The following is a 19393-nucleotide window of genomic DNA, read 5'->3' as shown; positions in this document are numbered from 1 at the left end:
TCGTGAATAAAAAATCACATGAAAAAAAGAGGGAGGGATGGGAGGGGCAAGTGGGAGTGTCCGGGGACGTATCGGGAAACTCATGATGATCTCGACGACGACGACGCGCAACTGCTGCTGCTCCCCGCGCGCTGAGCCTTGGCTCCGTGGCGTCGACGTTCAGGTGGGCCAAGCTGCCGCAACCGGCCCGCGCGTCGAGCTGCAGCCGTCGGGCCCGCGTGCCGAGCTGCCGCCGTTGGGCTAGCGCAGCCGCGCCCGCCACGCAGCCACATGCCCGCTCTCCTTGCCGCCGTGGCACTGTGCCTCCGCACCCCTGCATGCGCGTACCGCGGAAGGCGGAAGGTGGAGTCGCCGTCGCGCATCTCTACGATGCACACCGCGCACTCAGGGGCCTTCTGCCCTCCTCCGTCGGCGTCGGCGCTAAGGGGCCGCACGGCGGGGGCCTCGCGGCGGCGGGGGCGGCAGCGGGACACGCCCACATGGAGGCTACGGGGGCTTGCTGGCTGGCTATGGCTAGCTAGCGAGCGCCAGGGGCAGGCAGGCAGGCACGGGGGCGCATCCGCCGGCGGGGCTCGAGACGAAGTGTTGTGATGGGTGGACCCGAGGAGGAAGGGAGGAAGAGGATAAGGATGGGATGGGAGTCTGATGCTGGCTACTGCAGTGCGGCCGCGTGGGGGGCCTTTTACAGATCAAGCGCCGGAGCCTGCTTGGGTGCCGGATGGTTGTTTGAACCAGCACCTAAGGCCTGTCACCTTCATTGGCCCCGGGTTGTGGTATAACCCGGTGCCGATGTCTGCTCCAAAGGCACCGGGTAGTATTATTACCCGGTGCCATTAATGCATGGGCCAATCGGAACCGGTTTATGGTTTTAACCGGTGTCTTTGATATTCAATTGGTACCGGTTTTTGACGCGGTGCAATTTTCCGGCGCTTGGCACAGGCCAAGAGTACCGGCTGTTGTTGCAACCGGTACCAATGTCTAGTATTAGTACCGGTTACAATATGAACTGGTACTTTTGGCCTGGACTTTTTGCTTGTTTTCCAGTAGTGATCGGACCAGGAGGAAGGGGAACAGCCAGATCGTCTATCCAATATATAATAGTCTTTAAGTAGACATTTAATGGTCAATTCCATTAATCATTCTGACATTGTATTGTACAAGGCTGCACACGAATGTGCATAGCTTGGCAGAATAATATATCACATATTGAAGTTATGTGGTATTAATTCCATTGAATCAAATGTCATTATTTATAAAGATAATGCAACTTGTGTTGTTTAGATGGAGACAAGTGATACTTAATGCAATATTTTGTATTAAGATGGTTCTTTTCCATAGGTCATATGGACATATGAACATTTGCAAACTAAGTATTGTGATAACCTCATTGAGATTTTCACAAAGTCTATCATATTCCACATTTCATATGTGTTGAATGCATTGGTATGAAAGGTTTGCAAGTTTAAGGGAGAGAGTTATATAAAGTTATATGCTATGTCATCTAGTTTTCCCCACCGGGGTTTTTGGAAGATGATATTTGAAGCATATTGACCATAGGGTCAAGGTGTTATTAGACTAAGACTTTGGGTTTATCTCAAGGGTAATTGTATATTATGGTGTTTTCTCCTTATTTTTGTTGTATTGTAGCGACCCAACTTCCTTAGAAGAGTCAGTTACAAATTTATGGTGTTTTCTCCTTATTTTTGTTGTATTGTAGCGACCCAACTTCCTTAGAAGAGTCAGTTACAAATTTATGCTCAGAAGCGAGGCAAGAATCTGCCTTCATATTATTCCACTAATCTAGGCTCTCTTCATGCACCTCTATTCAAGTCAAAAGTAACCATAGATGGGCAAACTTTTGAGAGCCCAAAATACTTTCGCACAATGAAGGACGAAGCTGAAATTGCTGCTGCAAAAGTTGCTCTGATGTCCTTACCTCAAGAACCAAGCCCACCACAGCAATCTCTGGTCGGTACATTCCTTTTCCTTTTCCTTTTCCTTTTCAGTTATGTTTCATTGAGTTAAAACCAACTCACCTATTTATGATTATTTATACACTTCAGCGTTTGTGTGTACTATCAATAAACATTCACCAAACAAGCTTATATTGTTCTGTACATTTGGATTTGGGTCTAGTTTTTTGTCTATATTGATAATGCAACTTTCAATGACCTTTAAATTGGGAACGACATATATGGTAGGACATATTTTAATACCTAATGTTCTATTAATAATTTTTAGTTCATTTAGGAGTTGTATTTAAATGCATGCCATTTCGTACTGTTGGCAAATACGTCACTAGTTGTGAAGTTAAGGCCGCTGCTATAGTTCTTGGGTCTTGCACTCCAGGTAAAGGTATTACTGTATTAGTTGGGTTAAAGCCTGAAGAAGTTGCTTCCACTCCATTTCTGGTTGCTAATGAAGTGTCCGTCTTGTTACTACTTTACATTATTGCTATTGTTTCTGGTTTGTCGTTCTTGTTGGGCTTCATCTCTAACCTATCCAACTTGCTTAGGACTAAACACTTCATTAATGTTCTATTGTATGGAAACGACATATATGGTCATAGTTCTAATATCACAAACACACATTCAGCCAAAAAATTTATTACCAATATATGCTAAAATTTAGTTATATCAACTTAAATGAATCATTCTACCTTTTACAGGTTCCGTCAGTATCTTATAAGAATCTTCTACAAGAACTGGCTCAGAAGGAAGGCTTTCCCTTGCCTGTCTATGCCAAGCTTTAGTTTTCTCAAATCATTCTGCTGCCTTCATATCAACCGTCGAAATGCAAGGTACAACTTTTCAGGGAGAGCCAGGGAACACCAAGAAGCAAGCAGAGATGAATGCTGCTAAGGTTGCTTTTCAACATTTCAAAGACAGTAAGTCACTAAAATACTAAAATTGGTACTTTCACATCTAGAAAAAACTTGCAAGTATCTTCATATTCATTACATTGGATCACTCATATTCACATCTAGATACATTGCAAGTATCTTCATATTCATATAGCAGTTGCTGATATATGGCTCTATTGTTAAGACTTGTCTAGTTCATAGTTGATAGTTGTATCTGTTTCCACATCCATACTGCTTTGTAATTTGGATTAAAGTACATTGACAACATGTTTTCTGGACAAAAGATCAAGGTTCTAGAGCATATTAATCTCTAGTATTAGGTTTCATATTGCGGCGTTGCCTTAATTAACTTTCGCCTGGTATATCTTTTTCTGCGTCCATCGTCCATGATATTGCGTTTCATGTTTAGATACTGCAACCCGCATAAAACCAGTTTGGGCTATTTCGAATCCCGCAACAACTTAGACTTTGGAAGTTAAACTCATGCCTCCACACAAGTAGATTTCAGTGGAACTATTATGTGCCAACTAGTTCAGGTACTAAGAGAGTAAAAAGTTGTATACGAGGCACATACAAGACATGAACAGAGCAACTATTCATCACTTTCAAAGCAAGAGCTTACGCAGGTTTCCTCTCATATGGATTTTATTCAGGCATGGAAATATTTTTGGGTTTTTGTACTAAGTTATTTATTTATTATCATTATTACTATTTTTTTAGAAACTGGCATGGCTGCTGAATGAACAGACTGGATGACAACTTACCTGGCTGTGTGACCCCCCCCCCCCAAAGCTTCGATGAAGCTCAGTCCTCCTCATTGGAGTCCTGCACTTCCTCGTCGAGGTTCTCCTCCTCCTCTTCCTCGTCAGAGTTGTCCTGTTCGGGCTCCTGATATGGCTGCTGGTATGGTTGGGACTGCTGGTAGTTCAGCCCTAGGTGGATGAAGATGTTGGAGACATCATTCTGCATGGCCGATGTCAACCCCCAGCTCTGCTGAGAAAGCTGGGTGTTGTGTGCTAGGGTGTTCTGCATTTGCTGCTGTTGTGTGCCAAGGGGTATAGTGATTTGGTTCGAGAGGTCTGAGATGCTCCGTAGAACTAGGTCCTCGTAGTTGAAGAATGCTGATGATGAAGGACCCACCTATGGACCATAAGACGGATGCATACCTGAGGGGTAATAGGGTCCTTGGTCACCGGCATACCCACTGCTGCCGGCCTGATATGAGTTTGGGTCAGTATAGGTGTAATACCCATACGCCTCCTCGAAACTCATGTTCTGTGTGGACGGCCCTGGCTGTGCAGTTGTGTGGACCGGGGGTGCTTGCTGTGATGGTCCTGTTCCGGCTTGTTGTTGTTCGTGCGGGTCCTGCTCCTCGTCTGTGGTCCTGCAACACTCCGCCGTGCGGGTTCCTTTTTCTCCATCTGCAAGGTTAGACTTTTCACCGAGTAGAGAGAGTCTCGGGCATGGAAGCTCGATCTCCCTATCATACCCAGGGTAACACATAAAGATAGAATTCTCGGGCCCTTCTCGCATCATGTGCCCTTGCACAAAATGTTCGAGACCGACCTTGTATCTGTACGCTTCTGTCTCGAGTAGGAAGGTGACTTCGGCATTTTCCATCACACCGACATACCTCGCAATGCGAGTGACTAAGGAGGTCATGTCGATGGGGCTTTTGCCCGAAATCATCTTCTGCCAATTAGCAAGCATGCTCCTGACTGGAGAACAGCGAATCTGCTTTGCCATAGCGTACATATACTACAGCTCAGGTAAGCTGCAGAGGCAGAGGTCTGCACAAGGGTGCACGACCATGGCTAGCCACTTGGCAAGAAACCTCAAAGTAGGATTATGGACAGAAACTATGCTGTTCTTACTACTCACAGGTTCGTTCGAGATTGCACTCCACCAGGAATTACGGTCATAATGATGCTTTTTAGCAAGCGTGTTGGGGTCAAGCATGCATCTTTTATGAAAACCTAACGTGATGCTAAACTCTTTTAGGGTCATTTCGAATTGTTCATTGAAGAACCGAAAGTAAATTTTAGTTTCAGTACTGGTTTCTTCAATGGCAAGAGAGATGAGGAACTCCATGGTTAAGAGATGCGAACCTGGTTCAACGACATTGGCGAAATCCTCCCATTCGATGGTAGTGAATACTTGGTTCATGTCTTGCTTAAGTCTTGTCTTCATGAGGAAGCGAGTTTCGAACCTCTTGGTGTGGCCGAAGTTTTGCTTCTTCAGTAGTTCAAGGGCCTCCCGCTCGTAGTCCTTCTTGACGACGATTTGTTCGACCATCGTCAAGACCCTGATACAGAAACGGGGTCTCGGGACTGCTGGAATTTCCTCTTCACTCTGGGATACATTTGTGCGGCGACCGGAGTCGACCGACATATTATCCCCGGGTTACAATAGGATTCTAAATCATAAATCCTAACCCTACTCGGATTACACAGGCCCAGACCGGTCAGCCTCGGCTATTGTCAATTTTGGCTGCCAACACCCTGTTTCACTCGTTTTTCAACCTATAGAATGTTACATTTATGAAACCAAAAATTCGATTGACAGCCGAACCAAAATCAGTCGGATCATGACCGCAGAGTGAAGGATAAAAAATGAGTAAGTAATGATCGTGAATCATCCAAATAACAATCGTTTCTTTGTCTGTTAGAACCTATACTGGTTCGTGAATTAAACTGACTTTGTTTATGGTTATTTTTACTGATGCTTATGTTTGTGACGTTGAATTTCTCATTCCGACGTCACCACTGCATACGGAGGGTCAACTAAAATTTTAAGCAGGGGTTTTGGCAACCTTATTATCTGTATTCTCTTTGTGTGGAACCTGCCTAGATCAAGTTCTTAATTTGGCATATATATTTGCATTTTCCTATATTTATTTTAGAAACTAAAAACGCTATTCTTTTAATGATATGTGATGAAATCGTTAATAGGACTATGACTATGGTGACTTCATCAATCTTATGATCTACCAATTCAATTTCTTAGAGATAACATAATGGATAGGGTTGCATGTGTGTATTCAATTCATAGTGTTAAGTGTCCCGGCCTATATTATGTTTCAAAAAAGAGAGAGTAATTTGAACTTACAGAACATTACAAATTATTCATTTAGTTTGATCAAAATAAAAGAAATGACACAATGTAACACACAAACAACTGTAGGGTTAAAATAGACTCGAGTAGGACAAACCATTAACAAAAGAGATTTGCTAGACGTAGTCAGATTGTCACTGGACAGACAAGATGCTCTATGTGGAAAGCTTTCGAGACCGCGTCTGCCAGCTGTTACCGGGTGCCTGCATACACGACCCGTCATGGACCCTGTCAGTAAAAGTGTATGACGGTGGATAACAGGCACTCGTCCTCGTCGAAGAGAGATGGTAAAGCACCAGTGGCCGGTGGGCTAGTACTCAATATGATAGACTTTTTTTTTCTATTGCCGTTTGAAAATATAACTTCCTCACAGCTTTAGCCTGATTGGTTCCTGCATACGAGGGAACCAGGCTCTCGGGATGCAGGGTCCTTATGTTTGGATACCTGGTCAAGGGGTAGAGCCTGGCCCCATGGATGCAATGGAGGCCTCCGAGCCAGGCTCGCGGGTGAAGCTCAAATCGAGCGTTTCTCGGGAGCCTGGCTGGGCGCGTGCGAGTTGCGTGTGCGTGGGAGCTACGCGCAGAGAGCATCGATGCAAGAACAACCAATACACCTAGGCAACCAATCAACTTCATGCTCGGCCATACTACATGCGCACAGGCAACCAAACGGTGGGCATTTGCATGCGCAGGACCTGGCTCAGTGGAGCCTGCCTCCCTGATGCGAGCCTGGCTCGCGTGGGAAGACAACCAATCGGACCCTATATGAACCGGAGCCTGTGCTCTGCTACTCCATCTGATTTCCGTCATGATTCCACGACATTTTATATTGCTATGTCTTACCTCATCTCTAGTCATATGTGTGCCAGTATTTTCACTTACAGTTTTTAGCACATGTAGTTCTGTAGAACCATTCCTTCCCCCATTTGATTCGATTGGATCAAGTAAATCAGTTTGTTGTAAATGTGTTTATCACATCAGTGTTTGAAGTCATTTCTATTGGCTTCTTGATGTAAATGTGATTTGTTTTCTACTACGTTCTATTTTGTATAATGTTAGATTTGGATTTTTTTATTTAAATTGTGTTCTATATTTTCTTTTTTTTGGGTGCGACAAGGGCAATATTTTTTTGCATCTTTTTCCTTCATGTGAATAAAACATCTTGTTGTTATCTATCTCAGATAATTTTGTTGTGCCTCAAATAATATTTTGGCTAGAATAGGAGAACTTTTCTAATGTGCTACTTACATTTCAATGGTTCACCTAGGTTAAAGTTCAAATTTTTATATTTCTCGAGTTTTCTCTATATATTGAGAGGATTCACCTTTACTAAGTTTATTTTTTCCTTGGTTAGAATTTTTTACTAGTAGTATATGTAAGGGTCGCCAAAAACTATTGTTTTTCGGAGAACTTTTTCATTCTATGATTTCTATCTAATCTTTTTTATATTATTGGTATAGAACTATGTAACTTCTAGAAACCTTAGTGTAAATTTTGTATTATAACTATGTAAAAATCAGAATTCATGTAATTTTTGAACGAGAGTAGTACAAATTATATTCAATTAGACATTCTTGAACTAGATTCAATTTAAGTGCTAAGTATTTTTATTTTACAGTGTTTATAACATTGTATCTTTCTGTTATCAAAATGTAACTAAATTTTAAAATTATGTGAACTCTTGTCGGTTTGTTTCTGTGTATTTTTTACATTAGCCAATGATGCTCATTACAGGCTTTTGTTTGTTAATTTAGCTGGTGGGATTTATCTATAACTTAGAGGTTTGGTCAAAATTTTACTTGTAATTTTTTAAATCTATTGTTATTTTCCAAACTGTCTGTTCTTTAGGTGGTAAAAGAAAAGGCTACAAAAGAACATATTTGTGGCTATTGGGGAGGCATGCAAGACTTAGGAAGGCGTGGGTGCGGTGGTTTGAAAAAATGTATGCTACATAGACAATGAAAGTGTGTATGATCTGCACATATTTTCTATATAGTACTTTTTTATTTCTTTTTCCTTTTATTTCTTTCCTACCCTTCTTAGTTTTATTTTCCTTTTTATTTTAAATGGTGGTGTTATTTTTTGTCCATTTAATTTATTTCTTTTTTCTTTGGGAACTTTAGGTAGATATTCATTCTTTGATTTGTACTTCGTCTATTTTATAATTTTGTTTGAGTGGATTTATTTTTATCAATTTCTATTACAATTGTTATTCTGTACAATCAAATGTTTGTTATGTTAATTTTTAATTCATGGTATATTATTATTTTTTAGTGATGTTCAAATTTTTATTCGTGGGAAAGTTTCTATCGGACGCTCTGATGAAACATTAAAAATTACTTAGTGAAACATCAATGGTCACTATTTGCAACATGAAAAATAATGTGTAAAAAATGACTTTATTTATGGTTCGACTCTGGGCTATAAAATTCTCCCCGCAATATGAGCACTATGTTTCTTGCAACATTTACTATGAAATATGCATAAAACAATAGTTGCAACATCTGTGTTTAAATATTGCAACATATGTGGGAGTGTCCAATTTCTTAAAATGCAGTATGTTAGTTCTATAGCATTCCGTATATGTAGATCTCTCATCTGGGCATCTGGCAGCTACGAAACATCTCAATAGAATAGATTTGATGGGCTAATAGGGCCGTCTATGGAGTAAAGTACTTCAGGCCTCATTTGGTTACAACTAGCGCACCTAACACTACAAGGGAATCTTGCATGCAATCTAATGAGCTTAATTAATTCATAATTAGATACAGTAATACCATTCTTTAATTATACGGTCAAATAACTCATTAGATTTGCCTCGCGAAGTAGCGCAGTGGTATGGAATTAGTTTTGTAAATTGTTTTTATTTAATACTTCTAAATAATAGTCAAAGTTGGCTCCTGTGCTACAAAACCAAACACGCGACAAGTGATAAATCTATCACTTCAGGTGATGTCTAGTCACGCCCATATTACAGCCGAGAGCAGAAAACAAACAAGTCTAGAGCGGCCTCTTAAAACAAAGTAGTAGAGAGCGGCCAGTTATATATATCTCAGCGTTAACCGATCGGTGACTGACAAAAAAACACGCCCGTTACGGTGACGGGTGCGCAAGAGAAGCAGCTGCGGTCCCAATAATACCTGGCCTTTGGTAAAGGAGAAGGTAACTGCTGCAGTCCTGGGTTTTTTGAATGGTGGTGAGATGCCTGAGGTCATTAATAGGACTATTTTAATCTTGATTCCAAACGTTGCGAACCCCCAAGAGATTTCTCAGTTTCATTCTATCTCTTTATGCAATGTTGGAACAGAGTGCCGGAAGGCGTTGACAGCCAAATCTGTCAGGTTCAGAGGCCGACCGGTCTGATCGATATGTCCAGTTCTAGTTCGAAGTAGGCTTCATTTTATTTTGTAAATTCTTGTGTAAAACGACTTGGAAAGGGGTACGACTTCTGGGCCTATAAATATAAAGGCTAAAGCCGATTGAGGTATTCCAATCGAATCAAATCAATTTACATCTACGTTTTGTTCTTCTCAAACCCTAGCTTTTCCAAATTCTAATTGTTGTTCTTCCTGCATCTCGACGGCGGCGTTTGAAGGCGTTCTGAGTGGCCTGCTGGCCTCAAAACAACCCTAGCTGCGCGAGCTCCGACGGGTCCCTCCCGAATTCGTTCTCCTAGGTTTTTGCGGTGCCCTGCTCTACACCGGTCAGACCGGTCAGTGGAACCGGTCAAACCGGTCCGCCGGGATTTTGCTGGTTCTGGTCGTTTTGACGATCAATCGCGCATTCTAGCGCACTTGAGTGTGTTGGCACGATTCTGTGTCAACATACTTTTTGGCGACTTCGCTGGGGAACAGATTAAAACCGATCTAATCTAGTCCTCGAAGAAGATGAGCTCTGCAAAGATTAACAAGGAAAACATCATCACCGCCTCAATGGAGGAGCTCACCGAAGAGGAGCGCAAGGCCTACATTCTTGTTGAGGAGCACGTCACGGCTCAATTCCTGAAGGGCTTCAAGAAGGATCGTGGTGGCCTCATCAAGAGGGTGGAGGAGTTCGTACTACCGTGTCTCAAACTTAACAAGAATAAGATTGAAGAGATCCCCAATGTAAGCCTCTCTCCCGTTGATATGTTTGATAAAATGTCACACATGATGGATCAGAAGATTATTGCTGCACAAACTACTGCGGGTGACGCTTTATCTAAGATGAGTAGCAATATTGATGCGCTTAAAGGTAAGAAACCTATGATAGATCCTAACTCATCAGATCCGAGTTCGGCTACTACTGAGTTCGCGTCTGAACAATTCTATGGTATGCCGTCGAATTCGTTTCCACTACAAACCCCACCACCGTCGTCCGTTTACACAGCACCAGCCGGACCGGCCTTACCGACCGGTCAGACCGATTACTCAGGGACGGTGCCGTCACCAACTCCCCTCGAGACGATTCCAAGTTCGGCTGCCCTGGCCGAACCAATGAGTTGTCGATATACACACCACCTCGGACTACTTTTGTGGCAGGTGGATCATGAGGATCTGGGCCTAACCAAGGACCGATCCCAACTTCTACACAGACGATGACACATGGAAATTCTAATGCACATCGTCAATTTTCTGAGTTTTATACCATCCAGCACTATCAGGCCGATCTCCTTAAGTTCAAAGAAGATCTGGCTAATGCAATTAAGAGTAAACTTGGGGTTGATATGGGTAGTACACGTTTGTATCAAAAGCCTTATCCTCTTGAGTTTGATTTTATTTCGTATCCTGCTGGTTGGCGTGTTCCTGAGTTCAATAAATTTAATGGTGATGATTCTCGTACGACTTGGGAACATGTGAGCCAATATATCTTATAGTTGGGAGAAGCCGGTTTCAATGATGCTTTGCGTGTGCATTTGTTTTTTTATCTTTGACTGGAACGGCTTTCTCTTGGTTTTCCTCACTTGCTCCAAATTCTATTAACGGCTTATAGTTAATTGGAGCATAAGTTTAATGATCACTTCTTTAGTAGGGGAACCGAAGCGAAATTGTTAGATTTGACATTGATTAAGCAAGGCCGTGATGAGCCTGCTTCTGATTATTTCAAGAGATTTAAAGAAATTAAAAACAGTGTTTTATTTTGACAATTTCCGAAAAGGATTTGGCGGATTTGGCATTTAATGGCTTGTGTTCTTATTTGAAAGAAAAACTCGAGGACTTTGAATATCATACGGTTAATTACTTGCAGATTAAAGTCATCGGTTTGAAGTTTAAGCTTAAAAATGCCAAGGATACCTCCAAGCCTCATCGGTCCAATACTCATATTCTTGATCATAATTCCGATAGTTCGGACGATGAGAGCAAGGAAGTGTATGCCGCTGAATTTGTTTGGGCATCAAAGGCCAAACCCGGTTTGATTCCATCTCTTAAGCTGATTCAAAAGAATTGGCAGGAGGAACTGAAATTTACTTTTGATGTTTCTAAGTGTGATTAGATTTTTGATGAATTGCTTAAAAATGGTAACATCTGATTGTCACATGCTATACTATCACCCAAGGAACTTAAATGACATGCATATTATAAGTGGCACAACTCTACATCTCATGCGACTAATGATTGTAATGTTTTTCGTCGACAGGTACAATCGGCCGTTAACGAAGGACGATTGGTACTTTCTGAGATGCAAATTGACAAGGCACCTTTCCCTATTCACACACTGGAGTTGAACGATCTGAAGGTACTCATTCGGCCGAAAAGCCGAAGGAGCTAAGGGAAAGAACGTTGTCATTGGTGATCCAAGGCCGACGAATGCAAATGACAAGATTCTGGCCAGAGAGGTTATCAAGGAGAAAACTAATGATGGAAAAGACACTCTAAAGATCACCGTCAGAAATCCAAGGCTCTGGGGGCAAGGAAGCTCTCCACTAGAAAATCGGTCTGCTGCTCAGGCACGACCGGTCAGACCGGTATCTCCAACCGGTCCGACCGGTCAGACCGGCCCCTCCAACTGGTCAAACCGGCCTGGCGACCATCCCCGGACTTTCAAGCCAAAGCGTCCGGAAGTGGGTACTTAGAAGACCAATGAGGTGAAGGTGCAGAGAAGAGCTGCAAATCAGAAGCCCACCTTCAACCAGTTGTTGAACAAGTACACAAAGGCCGTTCAGAAAGATCGGCCACTAAAAAAGAGACCACGATCACCGCCGCGCCAAGATCATCCAGTATCCCCGAGAAGGGAATCCAGCAGGCGCAGGGGTGATGTTGTTACTTTGTATACTCCCCAGAAGATGTATGCTACCATGCCATGGGTACCGCTGGCGTCAAATGCAACAAATCCGGCGTAGGAGCATGAAGGGATCTGGATGCAGTGTTTCCCAATGCCTTATCCTCCACATTATCAAGGGGAAAACTCCAGAGGACCCGTGCATGACTGATTGGGGCCACACCAATCAGGTCCAGTACAGCAAGTTGCACCGGTCAGACCAGTCCATGCCGACCGGTCTCATCAGAGGCCGGGTAAGGCTCCTGTTCCGAGGTTCGAGTACCGCGTTAAAGAGAGGAAGGAGGAGCAGAAGCCTGTTGCTGATCCAGAGAAGCTTAAAGCTGATGCTGTTGTTCAGATCGGCGAAATTAACGTGCCGATAAAGGATGTGGGCAAAGAGCCAATGGACATTGAGAAATCGGTTGATGTTCCTGTTCAAAAGCCGGTCATGGCCAATGATCATGAAGCCAGTAGAAGCAAGAGCGCAGCAGGTAAGTACCACAAGCCTAGGTGGTGCCCTTCAGGTTTGACTCACACACAGGAGAGGAAGCTGCAGTTCCTTTGCAACAAAGAGAAGAAGGAACAGGAGGCAGAGAAGATGAGGAATGAACACTTCAACAAGTATAGGCCCATGATCCCTCAAGGCAAAGTATGGTAGATCAAGACGACTGATCAGCCATCAGGACCTGTCGGACTGCAGCCGCCGACCGGTCAGACCAGTGAGCTAGACCGATTTGACCGCTCTGATCAACCGGTCAGACCGGTCGAACCCAGTGCAGAGCCAATAGCCGAATCAGCGGCGCCTGTTTTGGTTCCTTCTGTTGATGAAGCCCCAGCAGTTCCTCCAGCGTCAAAAGATGAGGAATTGGTGGATTATGAAGCATCTCCGGAGCACACTAACTTGGAGGTCAATGTTGTGCATTTGTCCTCGGATTACTTTATAGTTCCGGAGGAAGACATGGCTCATCTTCAGTTTAGATCCCGTGAAGCTGTGTTCCAGAAGCCAAGCGAGAGATAACCATCTAAAGGCTCTTTACATGAGGGGCACATCAACGGGAAGCCGGTGACTCGCATGCTAGTGGATGGGGGGGCATTGTGAATCTTATGCCCTACTCATTATACAAGAAGCTCGGTGGCCAAGATGAAGACTTGATCAAGACAAATATGACAGTCAGTGGCGTTGGTGGGAGCGAGCCCATTAGCGCCAAAGGAGTTGCTTCCATGGAGCCTACCATTGGGAGTAAGACACTTGCTACGGCTTTCTTCGTCTCGAAGGTGCAAGGTAACTACAACTTAATTCTTGGAAGGGATTGGATCCATGCAAATCAGTGTGTTCCCATTACCTTGCATCAGTTTCTTGTTCAGTGGATCGGCGATGAGGTTGAAGAGGTCCATGGAGACACTTCATCTTTTGTTGCTTTGGCCGATTCCGATTCTATTAGTGCACATGATAATGTCAAGTGTTTATCGGGCATGGATCTGTCCGATTACGATTTGATCAGTTGCACTAAGGATGGTTTTGTTTCTTCTATACTAAAGCCGATGGATAATTGGTTAAATCATTTAATGTAAATCAAATGAGTTCAGCAGGAATTCCAGAAGCGACTGGTCAGATCGCCTGCACTGACCGATTAGACCGGTTTAACTCAGATCGATGCACAGAGCTGACCGGTCAGACCGGACACCCAGACCGGTCAGACCGGTCCAACTCAGAGTGGCTGCAGCAGAGGCTAAATCAATATCGGGCGCGTACGAATGATATGTGTGAAGCCATTGAAGATTTTGATGATCTGGACAAGCTGGACCAAGGGTTTACATCGGCCGATCTTTTAGAAAAGGTAGACATTGGTGATGGTACTATTCCTAGGCCGACATTTGTAAACAAGAATTTATCGGCTGAATATTAAGCCGATTTGATTAATTATTGAAAGAATATGTTGATTGTTTTCCTTGGGAGTATCATGAAATGCCTGGTTTAAGTCGTGATCCTATTGAGCATCATTTACCAATCAAAGCCGGTTTTAGACCTTATAAGCAATTGGCTAGGCATTTCAATCCTGTTATGTATGACCGAATTAAAGCTGAAATTAATCGTTTACTTGATGTTGGATTTATTCGGTCTTGTCGTTATGCTGATTGAATCTCTAATATTATGCCCGTTGAGAAAAAGGATTCGAGGAAAATTAGAGTGTGCATTGATATTAGAGATCTTAATAAAGCTACTCCCAAGAATGAATATCCTATGCCCATAGCCGATATGTTGATTAATGAGGCTTCCGGACATCGTGTCATTAGCTTTCTTGATGGTAACGCTGGTTACAATCAAATATTTATGGCCGAAGAAGATACGTTTAAAACGGCTTTTAGATGTCCCGGATTTGTCTTCTTGTTTGAGTGGGTTGTCATGACTTTTGGTTTGAAGAATGCGGGTGCAACTTATCAAAGAGCTATGAATTTAATCTTCCATGATTTGCTTGGCGTCATCTTGGAAGTGTATATTGATGATATTGTCAATAAATCGGCTAGCTTGGATCATCATTTCACCGATTTGAGACTTGCTCTTGAAAGGATGTGCCGGTATGGTTTGAAGAGGAATCCACTCAAATGTGCTTTTGGTGTATCGGCTGGGAAGTTCCTTGGCTTCATTATTCATGAGAAGGGAATAGAGATTGATCCTAAGAGAATTGAAGCCACAAAGAAAGTTGAAGCTCCTGCATGCAAAAAGGATTTGCAGAAGTTATTGGGCAAGGTAAATTTCTTGAGAAGATTCATATCCAACTTGTTTGGAAATATCGATGATTTTACTCCTATTCTTCGGTTAAAGGATGAAACCGAATTTACTTGGGTGGCAAAACAACAAGAAGCATTTGAGAAGATCAAGATTTATTTGTCTTCACCACCTGTGCTCAAGGCGCCTAGGAGAGGAGTACCTTTCAGACTTTATGTGGCTGCTGAAGACAAAGTTATTGGGGCTGTTTTGACTCAAGAAACCAAAGGAAAGGAGTACATTATTATATACTTAAGACGAATACTTGTTGATGCGGAGACAAAGTATACCTTTATTGAGAAATTATGTTTGTCTCTCTATTATGCTTGTACCAAATTGAGGCATTACCTACTATCTAGTACTTGCATAGTGGTGTGTCAAACCGATGTGATTAAGCATATGTTGCAAAAGCCCATTTTGAGTGGTCGAATCGGCAAATGGGCTTATGCTTTGGTTGAATATGATTTGGCTTGTGAACCCTTGAAATCTAGGAGAGGCCAAATTGTAGCGGATTTTATTGTTGAGCATCGGATTAATGACAAGCATGATCTCGAAGTCGGCTATATTACTTGCACACCATGGAAGTTGTACTTTGATGGATCGGTTTGTGATGTTGGTCAAGGAATTGCTATTGTTCTTATTTCCCCGAATGGTGCCGTTTTTTAGTTTCCAAACCGATTGGAAGAAGAATGCACAAATAACCAAGTTGAGTATGAAGCGCTTCTATTTGGCTTGGAGTTCTTGCAATCCATGGGCATGAAAGATGTTGAAGCCTTTGGAGATTCTCTTCTGGTGGTGTAGCAAGTATCCAAGGTATGTCAATGCTATAATGGTATGATATTATTTCTTCCTTCGATGAATTTATTATAAAACATATTCCAAGAGAAAAGAATGGAAAGGCAAATACTCTGGCTCAGCAAGCATCTAGTCTAGCTATAATGTTACAAAAAAATATTTCAACATTCGCAAGCTGATGCAAATGAAAGCCGAGTTTCTGGTTCTGGACGCACCGGTCCGACCGGTCAGTGAGACCGGTCTGACCGGCCAGACCAGTCTGACCGGTCCAGAGACCTGTCTAACCGATGATGCTGCTATTGATTCCAATTCGGCCAAAAGGGATGATTTGATCGTCGCGGCCGAAGGTCAGGATTGGAGGATTCCTCTTATATCATATTTAAGAGATCCTGGTCGTGGTGCAGAAAGTAATATTTAGCGTTTTGCTCTCAAATATGTTTTAATTGACAATGAGCTTTATCGTCGAACTGCAGAAGATTTCCTTCTCAAGTGTTTGGACTCGGATCAGGCCAAAGTCGCTATGGGTGAAGTTCATAAAGGCATTTGTGGTACTCATCAATCGGCTCCCAAGATGAAGTGGTTGCTTAGACGAGCCGGTTTTTATTGGCCTACCATGATGTCCGATTGTTTCAAGTATTATAAAGGTTGTAAAGAATGTCAGCGGTTTGGTGATTTGCAATTGGTGCCTGATGCGTTGATGCATCCTACTATTAAACCATGGCCGTTCCGAGGTTGGGGGTTGGATTTCATTGGACAAATTAATCCTCTGTCTTCAGAGGGGTGTCGCTTCGTGTTAGTTGCTACGTATTATTTTACTAAATGGACCGAAGCGGTTCCTTTGAAGAATATGACACATAAGAAGGTAATTGAGTTTATTACTGAGCATATTATCCTTATATTCAACATTCCACAAACTTTGACAACGGATCAAGGTTCTTCATTCATATCAAAGGAGGTGCATGCCTTTGCCGAATCTTACAAGATTAAGTTGCTCAATTCATCTCCATACTATGCTCAGGCCAATGGACAGGCCGAGTCTAGTAATAAGATTTTGATCAAACTTGTCAAGAAGAAGATAGAAGAAAATCCTAGGAGGCGGCATGAAGTGTTATCCGAAGCATTATGGGCTCATCGCATATCTCGACATGGTGCTACTAAAGTTACTCCTTTTGAGCTTGTGTATGATCAAGAGGTCGTTTTACCCGTTGAGGTGAATCTAGACGCTTATAAAACAAAACGACCTCTTCGCTGTTGATTACCATGACTTAATGATGGATAACATTGATGAAATAACCGACAAGCGTTTGAAGGCTTTAAAGCAAATTGAGAAAGACAAGCTTCAGGTGGCCAGAGTTTACAACAAGAAGGTAAAAATTAAATCTTTTCAGGTTGGAGATCTGGTTTGGAAGACAATTTTGCCTCTTGGGATGAAAAGCAACAAGTTTGGCAAATGATCTCCAAGTTGGGAAGGACCATACAAGATTATCAAGGTTATCTCTGGAAATTCGTATATGATGGAGACAGTGCAAGGTGAGCGTCTACCTAGAGCTATCAACAGGAGATACTTGAAGAGGTACTACCCCAGCGTGTGGCAAAGTGCATGAAGATGAAGATGGCTGGTAGTGGATATCGCCCTTAGCTTTATTTTAGGCTGGTATGTTCTGTGTAAAACATGTATATCAGATTAGTTCTTGCTTTTGGCTTGTGAAACTCACCAAAAAGCAGGGGGGCATATGTTGACAGCCAAATCTAGCAGGCTCAGAGGCCGACCGGTCAGACCGGTCTGTCCAGTTCTAGGTCGAAGTAGGCTTCGTTTTATTTTGTAAACTCTTGTGTAAACCGAATCGATTTACAACTACTTTTTGTTCTTCTCAGACCCTAGCTTTTCCAAACCCTAATTGTTGTTCTTCCTGTGTCTCGACAGTGTTTGAAGGCGTTCTGAGTGGCATACCGACCTCAAAACAACCCTAGCTGCGCGAGCTCTGACGGGGTCCCTCCCGAGTTTGTTCTCCTATGTTTTCGCATTGCTTTGCTCCACATCGGTCAGGCCGGTCGGTGGAACCGATCAGACCGGTCCGCCAGGGTTTTGCTGGTTCTGCTCGTTTTGACGATCAATCGCGCATTCTAGCGCACTCGAGTGTGTTGGCGCGATTCTGTGTCAACACAAGGCTCATCACAGACAATGTACTCATAGCATATGAGTGTATACACTATCCTCACAACAAGAAAGGAAAATCTGGTGCTTGTGCCATTAAGCTTGATATGGTGGGGGAGTTCTATTGACAATCACAAAAATCCATTGGAAGCGTTGGTCCAAACTGTCAAGAGCCAAAAGTGATGGCGGTATGGGCTTTAGAGAGATCCGCTATTCAACAAGGCTATGTTGGGCAAACAATGATGGCAACTTATAATGAGGTCGGAGTCACTGTGTGCAAGAGTTTTGAAAGGGAAGTACTATCCAAATGGAGAATTCTTGAGTGCGGCCAGGAAGAAAAGAAGCTCGGGAACCTGGCGGGCTATCCTTTTTGGTAGGGAGGCGCTCAGTAAAGGTATAATCAAAAGAGTGGGCCCAGGGAACTTGAAAATTTGGGAGGAAAACTGGGTCACAGGTTTGGGATCTAAACTGCCGCTGATTCGGTATGATGATACACAAGTGCAATGGGTGCACCAGCTTTTTATCCCAGGCACTAGATTTTGGAATGAGCCATTGGTACAGGACACATTCAGTGTCTTTGATGCTGAAGAAATTCTGAAAGTTAAACCAGGTGCTCGGCTAATGGAAGACTTACTTGCCTGGGCTCCGGAGAAGAGTGGTTGTTACTCCGTGCGTTCGTGCTATAGGTTGCTGAAACGGGAACAGGACCAGCGTGAGACAAACTCAGATGGTGAGTCTAGGGCATCAGAGGAAACACACTGGTGGAAGAGGCTGTGGAAGCTCAAAATCCTACCAAAGGTGCATTTGTGCGAAGCTTTTCTGGGCATCGAGCCCCATTTTGAACTCTTCTGATTCCTTTTCCACTTGAAACCACAACCAGAATCCTCCATTTTAGATGTAGTAGGAGGTGCGGGTCTCCAACTTAGGCCGAGAAAGGATAGAGTGTATATTCCTTATAGTCTTAGCAGTAAGGTAATCGAATGGAAACCCAAATGGTTCTATGTCGAGAACCAGTGGGACAGCTTCCCAACGATTACTCCAGGCGCTCCTATCCAATGGCCTGAGTGGAATAAGAAACCAGTCGACGAGAGTCAGATTCTTGAGTTGCTCGAGCGAATTGTCATTCTGAGGCAAAATATGTTGACTGGAGAAGTAGTCGTATTCGACCAGATGAAGAGAAGGATCCAGCCGTTACAGGCTTGGGAAACACTTGGTTTCCAGTATCAAGGAACTCGGAGGAAGAGATCTCGGATGAGGAAGCGTTCAATCGAGTAAAATGACTGCTAAAAGATGTAAAGAAAATCCCAGTTGTTCCTGATACATTTTTTGCTGCGAGTCCTCCAAAGCAGGTACTTGATAAGAGTATTCGCTACGTAGTGATCGAGTACTTTACCTTAGTGTGAATCTGATAGAATTTGCTTTCTGTAGGAGGACGTGGAGTACTTTAAAAGTAGTCCTTCACC

The sequence above is a fragment of the Panicum virgatum genome, chromosome 5N, assembly GCF_016808335.1.
Source record: "Panicum virgatum strain AP13 chromosome 5N, P.virgatum_v5, whole genome shotgun sequence".
In the NCBI taxonomy this organism is placed as follows: Eukaryota; Viridiplantae; Streptophyta; class Magnoliopsida; order Poales; family Poaceae; genus Panicum; species Panicum virgatum.
The sequence above is the reverse complement of the archived record's forward strand: the minus strand, read 5'-3'. Positions refer to the sequence as shown.